We start from the raw sequence: 20260 nt of genomic DNA, 5'->3' as shown, positions 1-20260 counted from the left end.
CAGAGCTCTGTGTAATTTAAAGCAAAGCATTTTTAAAATTTGACAACGGCTCTTGCAGTTGCATCGGTACATCGATGCATCCTTTGATGAATGTTTTTAAAAAGTTTATAAAGTGCAAGAATTTTTGCAGTTAGTGGCATGCATAAAGTGAATGAAGTGGCAGAGATTTAAAACAGTAATAAGGGTATAGAGCTTTGAAGCTGTGAAAGTGATGCTGCAAAATGATTCCTGACCTAGGCTTTCTGTCTATTGCAATACTGAACTTTACACACCTCTACAGTAAATACAATATTACTTTACAAAAAGCAAAACAAAACACACAGTGTTTCATCGTTTTTATATTGTGTTAATATTTTTTTAAAAAGTTTAATAAAAAGGCCTCACTGCTTTTCATGGGTAGTGCATAACCCTTAAGCAAAGAGGCAGACAAAGGAAACTGCAGTTTTTTTTCCACGTATATCCCGTGTGTGATTACATCTTCTACATAGATAAGCTTTTCTCTTTTTCCATCTTTTCTTGGTAAGTAACCACCAATCGAATGTGATGTGGTTTTCTTGGAGAGTTTGTGGAATATAAACATATGTTGCACAGCAAGATAGTAAATATAGAAAAAAATAACTTAATGATAAGGTTAAAATTTAAAATACTCAAAAGCAGGCTTCAGAAATTGGCCTCATAAACCATACTATTAGGAAACGATTCCAGGGTTTAAAAAAAAGAGCTGACAAGTATTTTATATAAACACAAAACACATGCTTTCTCAGTTGCTAAAGTTACAACTTTTTCATAGAAATAAAATGCATATTAGTTTAAATACTTTTTTCATACAAGTCTTACCTGATATGTTTTGGCTTGTATTGTGTCCTGATTTTACCTTTAACTTTCAGTGTCTTGGAAAAGCTCCCACTAAATTATTTTGTTAAGTTCCAGATCACAGGTACATGGATTTAATTATGTTTGCAAGGAGGTGTTCTTCAAATCGTGTCCAGAATATAAAACTAAATATATATATCCTTGATTCTGTAATCTCTGGAATAATTCTATTGTTTTATTATGCAAAATAAAAATCATATTCTTAACATTTAGTTTTGAATAATACACAAAAGAAACACAAATATAAAAAAATCTCTACCTCTAGAGATAGTGACAGTATAATTCCTAAATTAATCTAATTAGCCATTATTAGAAGGCCATTCATTCCTGGTAACAATTCTCAGTTAATTATTCATTATTTACTAATTGTTCATCAATAAAGTAGTAAAAGCATTCATTGGCAATTGTGCCGAAACAGTTTGAAAACTGGGACTGTTCTTGCATTGTCTGACTTTTCATTTTTGAGACTAATTATGCCAGGTGACTCTTTACCCTTTACTGTCCATACTTTCTGCACACTGCAACCCCAGTCCTTGAAAAGGGTATATTTAACCTAAATGTTGAAGTAATGATGTCATACAACAGTTAGCAGGTTAACCGTATTATTGATTTTTAAAATCCATCTTAAACTATTTGGCTCTGAACATCACTGTATTCCAGACTGATACCAAAAGAAATGCGCTACATTATGAAGTAGTTCAGGTGGGTAGCTGCGTCAGCATGCGTAGGCTGTAAAGGAACAAGTAATAGGTTTATTTCATGCTGAAAACACAAAATTTACACCTGAAGAAAGCCCCAAAGCTGAAACGCTGTTTTCTTTCTTCTCTTTTCAGCATGGAATAAACCTACTACTTGTTCCTTTACTGTCCTATATTATGTTTGCCACCGCATTGACTTCACCTAAAATAGGTCTGCCACATAACGGCAATACACAGCTACAATACAGTAGTTTCAAAGTGGGATGTGCTGAACACGACTTCCTCAAGCAATATTTTTACAAATATTTCATAATTATTTATTTTAAACATTATTTACTGTAAAATTGACTACTGCTTCTTTTTGCAGAGACAGGGAGTTTTGTCAGGAGCATTGCACAGTACTTTTGCAATCACCTGCTTAGTATTCAAAAAAATATGAATAGGATATTACTCATTGCAACACTCTTTAGAAGTGATATCTTGTTCCTGGTGGTCAGTAAACAAAAATGGCCTATAATTAACTTGTGTTGATGTGGGTCGAAGTATCTAGACATAAGAGGGTTTCTTTGTATTTTCCAGTTAGGAAGATGGCCTTTTTAATGCTATTTAAAGCATAAAGGACAATGATTCACAAAATATGGTCAATTGTTCCCCTATTTGTATACTGCAGAACACCATGACTTTGCCTTTCATGTTTGGTAGCTGATTTTAGCAAACGAAATGAAAAGTTGAAATCAGACTCCAATCAAAGGAGAGCCTCTACTACTCTTCTTTGATTTTGGAATTGGGCACATAGACTATTGTTCATTTTTTATTTTTACCTTTAGGATTGTAGCTTTATGTCACCTGGCAGCAGCTTTTGATTGCCTCTTACGCTGATAACCTGCTAAGTGAGTAACAGCCTCTATTTGCTAGCTTACGTCATTCATGACAGCACACAAGACTTAACTGTTTGTCAAAGACCTTCAGGATCTGAAAATTAAGACAATGTGTATCCGCAGTAATGAACAGAGTTTTATGAATGACTTAATTTGACAGGAATTGGACATCAGACATATTTTAAATATCTGAATTTGATAAGGATCTTTGTGCAAGAAGAATAGTCATGCTTCACAAGGCTGAAAACATTGATTAAGTTCTGTATTTGAAATAAAAAATGCAATAAGTCTGTTGTTTTCTGTGATAATTGTTTTAAGGAAAGGAATCATAAGTAGTCTCTCTCTCTCAACTTGTGCTCTTTACTGAGTGTCCTGCACGCCCATAATGACAAGTCCACAAGGCCCCCTTCCTTTTTTACACCCAGTGAGATGCTGGGGAGTGTTGGCTCTGTTGCAGCAGAATGTTAAACACAGAAAGTAGTCTACAAAGTTCACTACAAGCCCACCTGTACACCCACAGACCCTTTATCCAGAAATATCACTCCTGGCCACTAGAGAGAGCAAAGAAGAGAAAAAAAACTTAAATGGGTTTAAAACCTTAAACCTCAGAAACAATACAAAAAATACAAGCCTCTCCTTCAGTTCAATCGCATACTGTAGTCATACACCTCACTAAACATGAGACCTAACAAATTGAATGTTTTTTGTTACTGTTATTGAAGAAAAAAGGCAGGCCAGGGTAATTTCTGGACAGTACTAGTGTTCTAATGAAATTAAAATTAATTTTCTTTGGACATACTATCAGGTATGTGCAAAATTCGGAGAAGAATAACTTGTCTCAATCAATATCAAGACTACTAGAGATCTGGATGGTAAGGATTTCTGCATTGGGTTCAATTACTGGGGTGCTATCTGCTTGGAGTTTGTATGTTCTCTCCATGTTCATATGGGTTTCCTCTAGGTGCTCTGGTTTCCTACTAAAGTCCAAAGACATACTGTAAGGTTAATTCGCTTCTGGGAAAATTGTGTGTGTTTGTGTTTGTGTGTTCCCTGCGATAGCCTGGTGACCTGTCCAGGATGTAGCTTGCCTTGTGTCCTTTTCTTGCTGAGAAAAGCTCCAGTTCCCATGCAGACCTGAAGTGGATGAAGCTGTTAGAAAATAGATGGATTGGACTACCAGAGTTAGAGATTTTATAGAAATTCAAGACGCTTTGACAGGATTTCAGAGGACTTTGAGAAGTACCTGTGCATTATGTAAGTTAGAAATACCTTTAACTCAAGCACATTAGAGCCAGGATATAAGATAGATAGATACTTTATTGATCCCGTGAGGGAAATTGCAGTGCAACAGCAGCTTAACACACACAACACAGCCACAGTGTAACGAATTATATAATAATAGTACAATACAATACGAGAGTTACTCACAGTCCGGAAACACAAGAGCAAACTAGAACAGAACAGTACACAGAAAATCGTATCACACATATGAATATAAATATAGATGTAACCATAGATATAAATATAAATGTATTGCACAGGTCCCTGGCATATATTGCACAAAAGTGGTTGTAAACGGGAAAAAGAAAAAGAAAGAGAACAGATGTAGCAGTAGATGTGTATATGCGTTTAGTCCAGAAACAGGTCACTGTCGATGTTGCCTCTGCCAAGACGCAAGGTGGATGCGCTGTACAGTCTTATGGCAGACGGCAAGAATGACCCCCTGTAGCGCTCCCTGTCGCACCGTGGATGAATCAGCCTATTGCTGAACGTGCTCTTCATTCCTGCAAGCCTGTCATAGAGGGGATGGGAGAAGTTGTCCATGATGGCCTCTAGTTTGGACATCATTCTCCTCTCAGCCACTACCTCCAAGGGGTCCAGGTCAGACCCAATGACAGCTCGCTCTCCTGATGAGCTTGTTCAGCCTTTTGGAATCTACTGCTCTAATCCCAGAGCCCCAGCACACCACTGCGTAGAAAATGGCACTCGCTACCACCGACTGATAAAACATGTGTAGCATCTTACTACACACATTGAAGGACCTGAGCCTCCTCAAGAAGTAAAGTCGGCTCTGTCCCTTCTTATAGATGGCCTCGATGTTCTTAGACCATTCCAGTCTATCGATGTTCTTAGACCATTCCAGTCTATAAGATAACTCAATTTTAAGTGAAGATTTTAACACTTTCAATCAGTTAACCAGCTAGGCACAAGCAGGGAAAAGTAAGCCAGTTCAAACCACAATACCTCACTTACACTTACCTGCGTTATTCTGAATGTATCTGTAAATCAGTGTGTGCATAATCCCATATTCATGGGAGCAGTCAACAAATGAGGAGAGCACTGTGGGAAGAAGGATTTTCAAGATGCAACACTGTGGTTTTATCTAAAGTGCAGCTTTATCAGAGTGAGAAATGCATATAGTTTTTATTGAGTTCTGGCAAATTACTTCTGAAGAGCTAGTATTTATACTCACAAGGTGAAGTAGTGCATGGGCAGTCACTACAGTACGATGTTTATTTTCTTCCTGCCATTTTCAATCTTCAAATCTTTCAGTATTCAAGGCTGGTCTTGGTTTTCCCGCTTCCTCTGTGGGTATCCATCAGTAAAAGGGATGATAAATAGCAGCAAATACTGAGGTAGTTCTTTTTGTGGCAGCACTGAATAGGAATTTAATCAGTTAAAAACAATCATAATAATATGATGTGATGATGAAAGCAATTGGGATGGGTTAAATCAAACTTGGTTTGTCCAATAGTCCAAGTGACACAAATTTGCACAGTAAATTATAATGAAATCTTGTGTTAGTTTCACAGAATATAACTCTGTCCCCATGTTTGTGTGTATACAGTATGTATGTGACGATTTGGATACCTAACTAGCTACCTAATGATATTTCTACTGTACTTCTACTACTGGACTACTGTATTTCTTTTTAAAAGTTTGTAATTGTGTTTTTCATGAGTTAAGAACCCCATTTTCTTTCTTCTTTCTTGTATATTTGTCTTACAGGCTCCTTAGAGTTACAAAAATTCACAATGACCTAAAACACAGGGTATGTCATCTTGTCACGGAGTGTTTATGCACAAAACAGAAGGAAACATTCAACATGGTCATTCTTGAGTGCTGCTTGAATAGAGGTTTAATATTTATGTAAGAGGCAGTTACATCTTTAGACTTCTTTACCAGTGTTTGTGTTTTGTATTAAATCTAACAGCTTTTATGAGGCCTATTATCTGGCTACCTTTGCACTGAGTGTTTATTGAATTTAGTTTTGAAACCTTTATTTCTTGCACTTGCCCTAGGATGGACTGCTCCGACTTCCTCTGACACCCTATTATATAAAGAGTTTTGGCAAATGACATGACACGACCTTTATTTCTGATTGTGCGTTATTCATGATTTGGAACAGTTTGAACAGACATCACTGAAAGGCGTTGAGAATGGAAGTCTTCAGGATTTCAGTACTTTTAATCTGCTCCTGAGTGAAGACAGAGCTGAGTTTCTGCATTCTACTTCTTTTCTTGTCTAGTTTTATCTCTTCATTTCTACTCATTACCCTTCATTATAGAATTCTTGCTACATCAATCTTCTGTCTGCTTCCCAATCTTCTGATCCTGTCTCCTTCCACTTTTGTGTTTATTGCTAGATCCAACCTGAGCTGCTTCTTATAACATGCCCAAACCACTAGTGGTTTCACTTTAGCCTTGTCTAGTAAGGTTGCTTTCTCTCCCAGTCATTGTCTTATTTCATCATGCCTTTCAGATATTAAGGCTTTGAGAGAGGTTTTCAGCCTCAAACCTTTACAGTCCTTTTCAGTCACCCCATCAGTAGCATATGAAAAACAGAGTTACTTATACCTGCACACTGGCTGTATCACTTGCCATCTGAACAGTGACTCCTTTGCAGTTTTTTTTTCCTGAAGCAGTTATCCATTACAGACATTACAGACATTCCTTGAGTGAAGATGATGACATCACATGACTTTGTAATCAGATGAAAAGGTAGACAGTTTTTTCTCTGCCTTCCAATTCAGGAAGTGAGCTGAATCTCCCGTTGCCTGACTCATCTCTCCACATGCAGCACTGAGTGGAAAACAAGCACTCAAAACCTTCCCCCGAAACAGAAATAAAAACCCAAATACTGACTGTATTTTCATAACTCAGCCTATTTATATGAGTGCTAGGGTTTGCAATTATAAGGATCATTTGCATACCAAACCTGTGTTTGTGTCTGTTGGCATTAATATATTTCTCTTTTTACAGTATGGTGTTACCACGTTTGCATTTTATTGCAAGGAATTTGTTAAAGCTTGTTCAACAGTGAAAGCATGTTTAATATGATCACTTCTATGATTTGTGTGCTATGAAGAGGATAAAGCAAAGTTAGTTGTGATCACAATTTCCATCCTTGTTCTGTAATCTTTTTCTGCAAATCCTATATTTAAGTATGATACAGGCATTGTTTAAGAGCTTATCTAAGTGTAGACATTTGTATTTTTTTTTAATTTCATGGTGTGCTCTGAAACTATTTCGATCTCTTCATAGGGAACAAAATGCATGCGATTAGTTTGCATGCTTGTCATTCATGAACAAATCTATTTACAGTTTCTGCAACTGTTAAAATGTAAAATCTACTGCAGAAACACTGGGAAAATTGTGATATAGTAGATTAGTTTCATATTTCAACTTGAAAGGCCCCTTCAGTTGGAAAGTATTGATATGAAAGAATACACTTCAACAAAATAAGTGCGTGCCTTGCTTTAGTCTTATTTCAGAGAAATTTACTCACAAATAGGATTGTGGGGGGTCTTTAATTACTGGTATATCAATTACTTTACATCACCAGAGTGATAAAAGAGTTTCACTTTTTTGACTTGTGACATTGAAACTGCGTGAATAAACCGTGAATGCATTCTCAAACTCATTAAGTCATTAGATATATTAAACTAGATTAAAGGCACACATTACTTTTTCTGCTTTTACTTTCTGTACTCTGTTGACAAATCTTGAAACATTTTTCCTACAGTGTGTGTACATGAGTTGTATGTGCATTTGTGGCTTTCCTCCAGCACTCTGAGCAACACAGTGGCATGGCAGTTAATGCACCTCCCTCCCAGCTCTTGGGCTCTTTGCTCAGGTTTGGAATGGTCTGCCTTCTGTGTGGCCATTGCATATTTTTTTTGTCCATGTAGGTGATCAGCAGAGCTCTGCTGTCTAGGTTAATTGACATTTACAAACTGTGCCCTGAACAATCAACATCCTTTCCAGGGTATTTTCTGCCTTGTGCTCACTTAGTTAGGCCCTGGATCTCTCCAATTATAATGATCTATATATAGATCTACAGTAAGACAATTAATAATTCTTTTCAGGATTCCCAGTCTTTCAGTTAGCTGGTTGTACTTAAAACCTTTACCCCTTTATGTTGTTCATTGTTAAAGTGTTGTTTTATCCATCCATCCATTGTTTTACTGCTTTATCCAAAACAGGTCACGGGAGAGCAAGCAACGAGAGCAAGGTAGAATACACCCTGGATAGGACACCAGTCCATCGCAGGGCACTCACAGACACACACACTCACCAGTTAACCTACTGGCATGTCTTTGGACTGTGGGAGGAAACCAGAAGCACCAGAAGAAAACCCACACAAATACAAGGAGAACATACAAATTAGACACAGGTAGCACCACGGGAACTGGACTCCAGCACTGCAAGACAGCAATAGTAACCACTAAGTCACTATGCCACACACACTGTTTTATTCTGTATGTAATTCTATGTGTTCTCTATAATTTAACTAAACCAAATTCAAAACAAATTATTCACCTGCTGATCTGCTTTTGTTAGGAAGAGAACATGGAGCCAGATTGAACTTGGATCTCAGCTGCTGTTAACATTACAAAACCCAACTCTCACAGCAAGGTTGTCTGTGTTTTAGGTTGAACTTATTACTCAGCATTCATTTGAGTCTTTTAAACTAGAAACTCCAAGATGAAAGCCTTTCTTGCTGCACTGTTAGAAGTGTTTTAAGAAAAGGACAAGCTCCTGTCCCTGTCTGTATGGTCAGAACTTGGAATGTAAGGAGAACAATCTGGCTTCTTAATAGTGAAACAAGTGATGGAACAATTAAAGCTACTGAGAATGCGATAGCAATGGGTATCACTGGAAAATTCCCAGCAGCAGTCTCTTGTTAACTGAAAACCCCATAAGTAAATTAATTAACAAAGTGAGAAGCCTTCATCATCGGGCTTGTTAATCTCACTAGGAATCTAATTATGTCTGACAATTGACAAGGTTCTTGAGCAGCGCAAGGACAGCTAATTGTGTTTTTGGTGAGTATTTGGTCAGACGCTGCACAGGCCAGTCCCCTTTTTTCTGGAGTGTAGTGTATGTGTGAATGTAAGATGGCCTGAATCGCCTCCTCTACTTTGTAACCTTTCTAATACTACTTTCAGTGTTTTCAGTATTCCCTGCATGTCAGCGGCTTCATAAGAAAAATTGTTGCAGTTCACCAAACGGCTGTGAGTAATATTCCTTAAAGAGGTAGAGGTGATAAATAACGCACCTCTCCTTTTTTTCTTTTCTCCCTATAAAATGTCAAAAATGTGAACGAAAGCAATGAATTGCTGGACTGAGGCCAACGGAATGTGTTGATGACAGCATGTCTGCACATTTACAACATGCACTGACAAATCAAAAAGATCACGAATCTAAGCAATGATAACTCAGGCTGTTAATTTTAATGCAGTACAGACCTATATAAAAAAAAACAAATACTCAGTGATGGCTAGTCCTCAAAAGAAGGACTTTGTTGCAATGCACCATATTGGCCACATGTTTACTCACCATGTAAGGTCACCTTGTTGCCTGCAGTGTGTTTTTGGCGCACCACATCCTGGTGCATGGTGACTTGAAGTCAGCGAAGATGAAACCCAGTGAATTTGCCTTACTGTTGCAGTTTGTTTCAAAGAAGGCAGTAATGTTTATGTTGTCAGATTACATCCTTCAAGGAACATTTGGAACTGGTAATGAAAATAAGAAGAGACGAGGTCTTTAAATGGACCAGGTTTTTTTGTTTCCAATTAAAGTAACTTTGTTTGAGATGATCATTTATGATGAAAATTATTATTATTGTTATTATTATTATTATTATTATTATTATTATTATTATTATATTATGAATATTGAGAAACTATTAATTTAGAACTAGAAAGTTTCTATCCCCTGTGCTATGATTCCATGATTATTAGATGAAGAACGTAATACAGTGTTGAGCAGTGCTCTAAAGACAAGAATCATAGGGTACTCTCAGGATGTCTGGCACAGGATGGATGGAAGTCTTGTAGATCTGTGATCATCTTAAGGCTGCAATAGCCAGAACACTGTTGCAGATGACACATTTTTGCATTGTTAATAAATCCATCTGTGAAGAGTCATTCAGAAGTTACATGGATATGATACCTGTATTTACACACCCAGAGGGACCAAGGTAACTTGTAGACCTCGATGACTGAAGTATGCATACTATTTAAGAAGTGCTTCATGCATTGTAGATTTATTTTGTTGTGCGTCTTACACTTCATTGATGCACAACTTTGTCATTTCAAGCAGTGTCTTTAAAGAATATTTGAACATAAGAATGGTAACACACAAGAGGAGCTTATTTGGACTATTTTGCCTCTTTGGTAGTTAATAGATATTTCGTTCAAGGTTCTCATCCAGGTGTTCGTTGAAAGAAGCCAGGGTATAAAATTCAACAAATAGGTTGGAGCGCTTGTTCCAGACTCCCACAACCCTCCTGTTCTCAATTTTCAAAGCAACTCACTGTAGTTTCCACTTGTGTCCTCTAGTTTTGTGATGTTTCACTATTAGTTCTGAAGAAGTCCATTATGCTGACTTTGGCAAATCCTTGACTATCCCTGTGAGCCGGGGTAGCAAGGTTAGAACCAGATAAGTGAAAAGGCAAAAGGGCAAAAAGGCAAAAAGACAGTTTGAAATGTAAAGTGCTATTACATGAATATTAATCGCCCGGATTCATTGTTCACTCAAATACAATGCTATCTCTGAAATTCAAAAATTAGTAGAAGTGCTGAATTTTTCCTGTGAGTCCTGTGAAGCTCATTAAAAGAGCCTGTGTGTGTCTTGTAATTTTTTTACTATGTTATAAAATACAGGTATGACACAGTCTTTAGATTTCACCCTTACAATTAGATTTTTGTGATAATATTGTTCCATACAAACCCCTGCTGGAGATAAGGAAATAATGATAATGTGCAAAATGTAACAACAAAAAAATGAAAGTGTTTTTCTGGCTGATGTTCCATGTGCACAGATTTCATGCTGAGTGATCCTCAGATAAAAAGTACAATTAGTTGGGAGTCGTAAGTTTTGTAATGATAATTACAGGCTCACAGAACAATGGTATCAGGTTCTAAGTGGGCTGGTTCATTTTAAATGTACTAGGTCCTGCAGTTTTTTTTTCCTGTATCATTCAGTTTTACTGTGCTATTTCACACTGCGCAACACAATGGTTAAGATATTTAATTTTCCTCTCAGAAAAAAAAATAAAGCAAAATTTAAACACAATGTCCTTTGGTGGTAGTATTAACTGTGAAATCACGATTCAACAAATACAGTCACTAAGAAATATTTTTGTTCTCATGTTCAATTCATTAAAATGTACGGTATCCTTCAATGGATCTGTTACCACCTTTGTCTTGTGTTGACCGTTGTGACTGCCCAATCACCATTTCTCAGAGTTCTTGTTCAATGTTCTTATAGTATTTCACTTTTCTGTGAGATACAGCATAGCCTCCAGCCAAAGTGTAAGACATGTTTGTGGGGCCAAAGGCCTTGAACCCCAGTCGTCAAACACTTCTAATATTGCACGTATCTTCATTTTACCACAGCAGGCCATGAGGAACAATGTTTTTGTTACTGAGTCAGGTTTGTGTGTTCATTGTCAGTCTGGGTATATTCCAAAATATTTACTAACCCTAATTTCTTATCCTCCTCTTGCCCCAGGCCTGAACCGTGCCTGATCCTAACCCTGCAAACATAAATTGTTACTCTGTACCTTTCTGTTTCGATTGCTCCAATCTGAGCCCTACCCCAGCCCCAGACATTGTCATAAAACTGCACTTTTACTTTTCTACAAATCCTATTATTTTGCTGATAACAAATCTGGAGTAGAAATTGGTACACATTAGATAAAATACACAGAAAAGGAAAAAAGGTGTTAGGTGAAAAAAGCACAAACTATTTTTCCAAAAGTGTGAGATTTCTTAGTAACACGATGCCTAGAACCCCTCTCTCCTTTACATATAGTGTGGTTTCAGATTTCAGAGTAGTGAAATTTTCAAAGGGTGTTAAATCAGCAGTCTTCTGAGTGGAGTCTGCGATCATTATCTGTGTAAGGTGTTTTCATCACACTGCTAGATCCCACCTTATACAGAGACAGCACAAAGGATTCACTTTTGTATCGGTAATACATATGTTCACTCATATTTTTAATGAAACAGACATATTTTTTTAAGCATGAGGCAGTATTAGTTAAAATTATCTTCTCAAAAATAATTTCAGATGAAGATGATGAACACTCTGCCATATGGTTCTATCACTCTTTTGAATATTTCTTTTTTCTTCAAGATGTAAAACTCCAGAAGGTTTCCATGTGGAGCTGTACATTTGGAAAATGGTAAGGCAAAGCTGTTCTAATGAGGCCTAAAACATTTATAACATATGTCATGTCTGTATTAGAACACACGATACTGTCGTAAATCTGTCTAGATGTGATCTCACGTTTTACCATGAAAGTTATAAAAAGACTGACAATCAACAGACAATCTTAACAGAGAAAAAAATAGAATGCATGTTTTCTTTTCAGATTTTGGCCACCCATAAAGAATCCTTTGCTAGTTTACTGACTAAACACAAAGTAAGAAACTCTAAAGTGTTGTTTTTAGAGATAACTCCCTTTAATGAGCAGTTAGATGCCTCCCAGGCTTACAGCCCACTTTGAAGCCAAATTTGACAATACATTTAAACCCCGAACTCCTCTGAGCTTAACCACATCAGACCTGATTAGGAACGATATTAACCGATACTTTGATGGTTCTTGCATTACTTCATTCTTCGTCTTGTCAGTTATTATTAATCTACAGCACAATGGAACATGACAGGTGATTAGCAGAGGGGATTAGTTTTTGAGATCCAGGGATTTTTAAAATGAAAAGAATAGCTCCCTTTTACAGGACTTGTCATAACAAAAAAAAAAACTAGAATATTGTAAATTGTGATTGAATTGATTTTTTGCCTTCCTTAAAATTAAGAAATACAAACAGAATTTACGCCAGGATGCTCAATTTTTAGATTCTAGTTTAAAAAACATGCAGCTTCCATCCATTTGCTAACTGTTTTATCCCATTCAGAGTCACAGGGGAGCCAGAGCCTATCCTGCAAGCAGCAGGCACAAGGCAGGATACAACCTGGATGGGATGCCAGTACATTGCAGGGAACACACAGACAAATACACACTCTAGGGCCAATTTCCCAGAAGCGCAATAATCTACCACTATATCCTCTATCTGTGGGAGAAAACCAGATCCTTCTGAGAAACCCCACAGGAAAGTGGGAAAAACATACAAACTCCATGCAGATAGCACCCCAGGAATTGGGCTCAGGGCCCCAGCACTGGCAAGAAGTAATGCTGACCACTGTGCCACCGTACCGCTCAGCACACAACTTTTGGAATTTGTGTTTTTCTGGTATTTTCAGTTTTATAGTAGATTCTATTGATCATACCCTTGCTACATGTCTAAAATGCACATTTTTCATTTCAGTGACATAAGATTAAGAAATATAAATAGATTATCTCCTTTACTTTTCTTATGTTTCTAATGAAATAATTAGTTTCTGTTAAATATATTTGTTTCAGATTCTACAGGAGAAGAATAGTGGAATTTATGATATTCTGTTCCCTTCCCTTAGTGCAATAAATCTATCACACTACATGCAACAATATGCAGTACTGGAGGAACTGTTGTAGCACAACATAATAAGTTTAATGCTGTACATGTAACACATTGTGCAGTATTACAGGAAATAATGTAATGTAATACATTACCATATACGTAACACATCAATGCAGTACTAGTGCAATAGGTCTATTATGCTACATGTAATGTGGTACAAATTATTTATTGTAGTAAATCCAAAAAACATGCAGTCTTGTCATGGCATTTTTCATCTGGTCATTTACACTACAGAGGAAGGGTATTATTCTTTGCACTATCATGCGCACTGTAGTTTAAGCTAGAACAAACACAGTATATACAGCTTTATACAATATGTATCTGCACCCCTCATCAGGGATGCTGCTCCTTTCTGGTGAAGATGTATAGGCTTCACTTACTGATTTTAAATCAAGGAGGGGCATCTTCTACCCACAGCTGCCACTTACATAGAATTATAGCTAAAGTAGGGCTCTATGCTTATTAACAGGAAGCCATATTTAATTTGCGCATTCATATTTTAGGATAATTATTTATCTGGATGGCTGATTCCAGTTTCTAATTTTAATGGGATTGATGTCCACCAATGGTACTCCTGTGTCCAGGTAAGTCCTGTGGGATCTACAGATGAGATAAACAGGGTAAAATATGTCCAATGGGCACTTGGAGGGGTGGTGTTGTTGAGTTACACTAAACTGGCCATTCAGACATTAGAGCTGGTTATCACTTGCCACTGACAATGTGTTTATACCTCCATCTGTCAGCAGCTCTGAAAGTGCTTTCAGATCAAAGACAGGGCAGGATACATTGGCGTTGAAGGCAGCTATTGTATTACTCTGAAATCTTGCACATTGTTCTCCATAGTGTGTCACTGCTGCTGAGCACATTACTATGTAGATGTGTTTTCACAGGCTGGCCTGCTTTTTTGAATCATCACACCACAGACACTGTTATGTGAGTCATGAGGAGTAAGAGGAACAAAGGAAAGCATATTTAATGCTGTAGAGACAGACACCATAGTGTTGAAGGTAAGAAATAATAAAAGGGAGACATGCAGATTGGTTTAGTAAAATGCTGAATCCAGGATTTAGGGCCATGATTACCAGTTTTACTTTGAAAATTAGAACCTTGGACATCCAAAAACTAGAAATATAATAATATATCATTGATGTTTGCAAACCTTTATTTTTTACTAAATGATTGAAACTGAGGAAATTGGTGAAGTGACTATAAAGAAAAATGCACCTAAAACATTAAAATCGCAGGATGTCTACAATTCGAATTTATCTGAGTTCCAGGTTGGTCTTTTCTGTTGTTGAAATAAAAAGTTGAAACACACTTAACTTAAAAGACATCAAAAAAGGGAGAGACATCAAGTAGAAAGGACGTTCTAGTTCTCAAATGCTTACTTGTGTGCTGCAAAGACTTTCCTACATATTCCCTTATATTTAAAGGATTCCAGAATCCTTAACCAATGAGGTCAGTGTTTGATCAGCTTGGGGAGGATAAGTTTGAGGTGTAAGCTTTTTCCAGAAAAATCTGTGCTGTAGGTACATGTAAACTGTGAGCATCCTTCTTCCAACAACTGGTTCATTATCCATAAAAAGCGGGGAAGGAGAAAGATGTGTCACTAAACAACTTATGGAATGGAATGTAATATAACTATTTCTAAACTGAGCTTTCTATCCCAGATAGTATATCATTTATTGTTTGCCTTTCTTTACTCTCTTAAAGCCAGAGAACCTGATCTCCAATGGCGCTGAGCCTGAGGACTGTGGATGAGGGGATTCTGTGACACAAAACCCTCCAGAGCCTCTTTTCAGGACCCTTGGCTCTATACAATGTGAATCTCACAACACTGTAGATTGTTTAGTTTAAAAACAAACAAACAGTATTCTTTTGCATTACAGGGTTGAATGGAATGAATTCAGAATGGAATCGTCTTTTATTTGTTTTCATACTTTACCTTTGCAACACTATTTATTTCAAGGAAGATTATTCATAATGTTCTATAGATATTCAAATAATTTACTCTAGGATTTTGTTACATTTGTATTATACCACATACTTATCGATATAGCTTTTATGCCACACAGTGCTGGGGTCTTGGGTTCAATTCTGGAGCTGGGATGTTATCTAGAGTTTGTATGTCCTCCCCATTTCCTCTGCTGCTCCAGTTTCCTCCCAGTCCAAAGAGACACTGGTACTGCTCCAGTTTCCTCCCAGTCCAAAGAGACACTGGTAAGTTAATTGGCTTTTGGTGTAATTGTGTGTGTGCCCTGAGATGGAATGGTGTTCCATCCAGGTTGTTGTCCTGCGCCCGGGGGCGAAGTGGTGGTATGGGGGGAGGAATGTGTTGGCACTGTGGCTAAGGATCTGTGCCTGTGGGTGGAAGGTTGCTGGTTCAAATCCACCAGCAGGCAGAGTAATCCTACTCTGTTGGGCCCCTGAGCAAGGCCTTTCACCCCAACTGCTCCAGGGGCGCTATACAATGGCTGACCCTGTGCTCTGATCCCAAGCTTCTCTCCCTGTCTGTGTGCAAGAATTTGCAAGAAATTGTATATGGCTTATAAAGTGATCATAACTTGCAGGGGAATCCTCCGGCTCCCTAATAACCCTAAGTTGGATGAAGTGGTTAGAAAATTGAGGTATTTATCAATATGGTAAATCAATATGATAAAGGTGCTGGAGCAATGTGGAGCAAACAAACTGGCCAAATTCCTCAAGTATGTGTAAGATAAAGGGGTCATATGAGATATGCAAAGGACTATCAAAAGTAGGATTTTAATGGCATTGTTCTCTCTGGCACAGAGATCCTTATAGTTCTGACAGGGGTCACCTATATTACAAATGCTCTAAAGAGCAATGGCAAAAGTCAGAGGATTCTGTCTGGAATTGTCTGTCCTGTTTTTGATTGAGTGCAGCTGTGAGACAGGAAGAGTGACCCCGATGATCAGAGCACAGTGGCTGTTAGTCTGCGAGGGCTCAGTTACACGCAGGTGAGAACAGCAAGGCAAGCAGCTGTTGAGACACCCCCACACACCATCGAAGTCAAGACAACAGCTGGGAGAAGAACATTTTATTTTGTTTTACTGATCCACTTTTCGCCCACCAACTCATTTACAGGTCTGAATTTAAGTGAATCTTCAAAATGATAAAAAATTATTATTTTGAAACTGCCATGGTAGATAATTAATGTGATGCTTATTTAGTAGGTAGGATGGATGATTCTGTTCCCTTTCATGAAGATCTGACCTGGACCTAGACATTTTAGCTTAATTTTTCTTTTTAACCTTTTGATAAGACCTGATTGCAAATGTCCTGAAGGTGCTGTATTTTGAAAGCTTTGTGCTGACAACTCACTAAACAAAAGAGCTTTGAAGCCAATATATCACACTAAAAGAAGAAGAGACATCAGGCTAGGCAAGTTAAGCTGCTTCTTTTTCCTTTGCTTTCTTTGCATATCCTTCCTCCCCAATTCTTTAACTAACTCCACAGTGCTTTTTCTTTTGATCTGATTAGTGAAATTTGCTTCACAAAGCCCCTCCCTGCTGATCTGTTTCATATGTTTATCGGCCTTTGTGTGAAACAATTCCACCTACTGTAAATTCCCTTCTGGAGACTCCAGGCTGCATTCAGGCCTTTGGGAGTGACAGAGCTTTTAGCATTCAAGAACTGACTTTAATATGCAGAATAAAGTTAACAGCATGTACAGCTGTTACGATTGGGTTATCACTGCTGCACCGATCAATGGGGTTAAAATGAAGTGCTTCTCAGACATTGGAATGGGTCCAAGTTTATTCAGTAGCAGTGAGCTTGGTTTTCAATCATCTGTACCTTATGTGGTGTCCTGAAACACATTTTTTACACCAGAGAATTGTCTTTGCGATCATGCCTGAGGGTAGTGCCTCCCGTTAATTACCAGGATATCATTAATGAATGCAGCACACAAACACATTTCTCACTTCTGTAAGAAGTACTTTGCAACAAAATATTTTATTTTGTATTGAAACAATTTAAAGGGTTTTAACAAAACAATTGTGGGTATTTGTAGATAATTAATCAGAAATATTTTTACACACGTTCAGTTATAAAGGGATATGTATTATAAAGTAATTAATTTATTATTCAGTAAATATGAAGCAATTTAAATTATTTAAATATTAATATGAATGTCATATTAAAATATATTTATTTAATAGGACAGGCCTATTTTCAACACACTGAAGCGAATGACAAGTATAAATTGCAGTCATATTCTACTTTTTAGTACAAAATGCTTATTCAAACTCCAACTATTGTATTTGCAAAGATATGCCAAGGCTTAGGCTCAGTGGTATACAAACCTGGGCAGTCTGAGGTTTTTCAAAAACTTGTAGTTTGAAAACTGAACAATGTATGAACATAGAAGTTAAAGGTGAAGTTTCTCCTGAGAGCTGTAAATATGGTTGGAGGACATGATGTTCCAGAAAATAAATAACTTAGACTGGAAGGAATGAATATACAGAACATGTTTTATTTTATTTCAGAGCAAGAATCACCTGGAGTAACTTACCAGCTATAGATTTAAAATCCCTTTTCCTAAGATTATGTAATAGATTTTTCAGATTTTTTTATATCAATAGGGGTCATTCCACTCTCTCTTTGTAGCTCTGCTTGCTGCAACGTCAAAGCAAGCAACTGAAAACTGAGGTAACTGAGGCAAATTTTCATTCATCCTTATGCATTGTATTTTCAATTATTATATATTTCAGGAATTACTTTATGTTTTATTCTTAATAATATTGCATACATATCAAAGGATGTTCTACAAAATAAATATCAAGAGACAGAAATGATATTGTAAAGATGAATATAAAATGAATTCTCATCATATTAGTTTGCAATAATAGAATTAAAATTATATATTTATTTAGAAACACTTTAAAAAATACTGAAAGCACTGCAGTACAGCATGCAAAGTAAAAGTGCACTATTACTAATGATATTGAAATCATCGTCTTTGCACAGCTGCTGTTTGGAGGATTTTAAGTATATTCTGCATATTAAGTATATTCTGAGTCTATTAGGTACGTTCTGTTGCATCCTTATCTTATTATCAGACAGACACTTGTAAAGTGCAGAAATGTCAGCTGTAGCATCTTATTAAGTGTGGAAGCAAATCTGTAATTAGCTTAACCAGTGAACCTCAAATCCATGAAAGTTCAAAATCTGACAAAGAGAATGCATGGAGTTTAAACCAAAACTTTGGTATAAAGTCAAACCGCAGTCTCTCACACTGCCACCTACCTACATAGAAAATATAAGCTTCTCGCCACTTCTACACCTTAATTAGGGTTTGCAGACACACAGAAATGCAATTGCTATGCTAAACTGTAAAGTTCCTGGCACTGGACTCTTTGGAACGCTCTGCGTGTCTGAGACAATGAGACGTTTTAAAAATAGACAAAATGTACTAAATGGAGTATACAATGAAAACTGGGAGGAAAAACACCCACAAAGTTCACTTTCCCCTTAGTTGCCTGTGACAGCTCCCCCTCAGTTGGTAGCTGATTGTGTACACTTTAACCCCTCTGTTCACAGGAATTAAGGCAATGGCAGGACCAGCATTGTTGCATTTAAACTTTTCAGCACGAATTGGGGTCTGTGGCTCACTTTCCTTTCTTCATCTTGTATCTTGTGAATTGGTAGAGGTGGAATTTTCCTCAACTCAGTCATTTCCATTTGTCTGGTCCCTCTCTACCGCCTTCTTTACCTTACTGGAGGGCCGACACAGCAACAGCTGAGACTGCTGCTCTGTGAGAGTCTTCCCTGCTCTCAAGAAAGAGTTTTCTGTCTAGGAGTCTCCTTCCTTCATTAGTAAGTAATTAGTAATGCATTAGTATTCTCATTTAGAATACATTGTCCAACATGATCACTAGATTAGAGAAGAGATATTGCTGCTCTGGAATCAGTCCACAGAAGAGTAGCTAGATATATTCTGATTTTTTTTTCCTTTTGAACCTTTAAAACCAAAGAATACAAGTGAAAACTAAGAGAAAGTACATTTAAAACTGAGAACAGCAGCCGTGTCTTTACATGTAGTTAAGTGCTAGTGTAGAATAAATGATCCAGCCTTGTTGCTGAGGCCGATACCCCAATGTCTTTTAAAAAGTGACTAGATAAGATCCTGGGATCAAATAGTTCATAGCAACCAAACAGACTAAATGAGTTCTACTTATTTGCAATCTTACCTTAACAGACCTAATGTTCTTATGTTCTTGTGTAGGAACATTACGGTCCTGACTACATTCTTTCAACCCAGGTGTAATAGCAACAGAGTTTAAGCCTACAAAGCAAGAGCAGATATCAAGTACAAAGAGCACAGTAACTAAATTTGAGTAGAGGCAGTGGAATAACATCTAATGTATAGGTAGCAGGTCTCATTTTTGTTACTAGATTAGTAACATAAATAGCATCAACAAAAGAAAAGTGAGAGAAACTGGAACCTAGGAGAACAGGTGTGGGCAAAGTTAATATGCTTGCAGAAGGTGAGTTCATTTGATAATTAATATGGTGTATTTTGTTGTAAACAAAAATGTAAAACTATGTTACATCGTTCAGTAATGGCAGGTAAAAGAGACATTAATAGCTTTGAGAATTTGCTGATAGGGAACAAAATGATTGTAAGATTACTATGACTAACTTCATACTTCATACAGCACCTCAAAAGGAAAGAAAATCTAGTAGCCTTAGGAGCAACCCTACAGGACTGCTCATGCTGTTCGAAAGCCAGCCCTGTCCTCCTCCACAATTGTTCAAGG

The sequence above is a fragment of the Lepisosteus oculatus genome, chromosome 5, assembly GCF_040954835.1.
Source record: "Lepisosteus oculatus isolate fLepOcu1 chromosome 5, fLepOcu1.hap2, whole genome shotgun sequence".
In the NCBI taxonomy this organism is placed as follows: Eukaryota; Metazoa; Chordata; class Actinopteri; order Semionotiformes; family Lepisosteidae; genus Lepisosteus; species Lepisosteus oculatus.
This window is presented reverse-complemented; position numbering follows the sequence as displayed.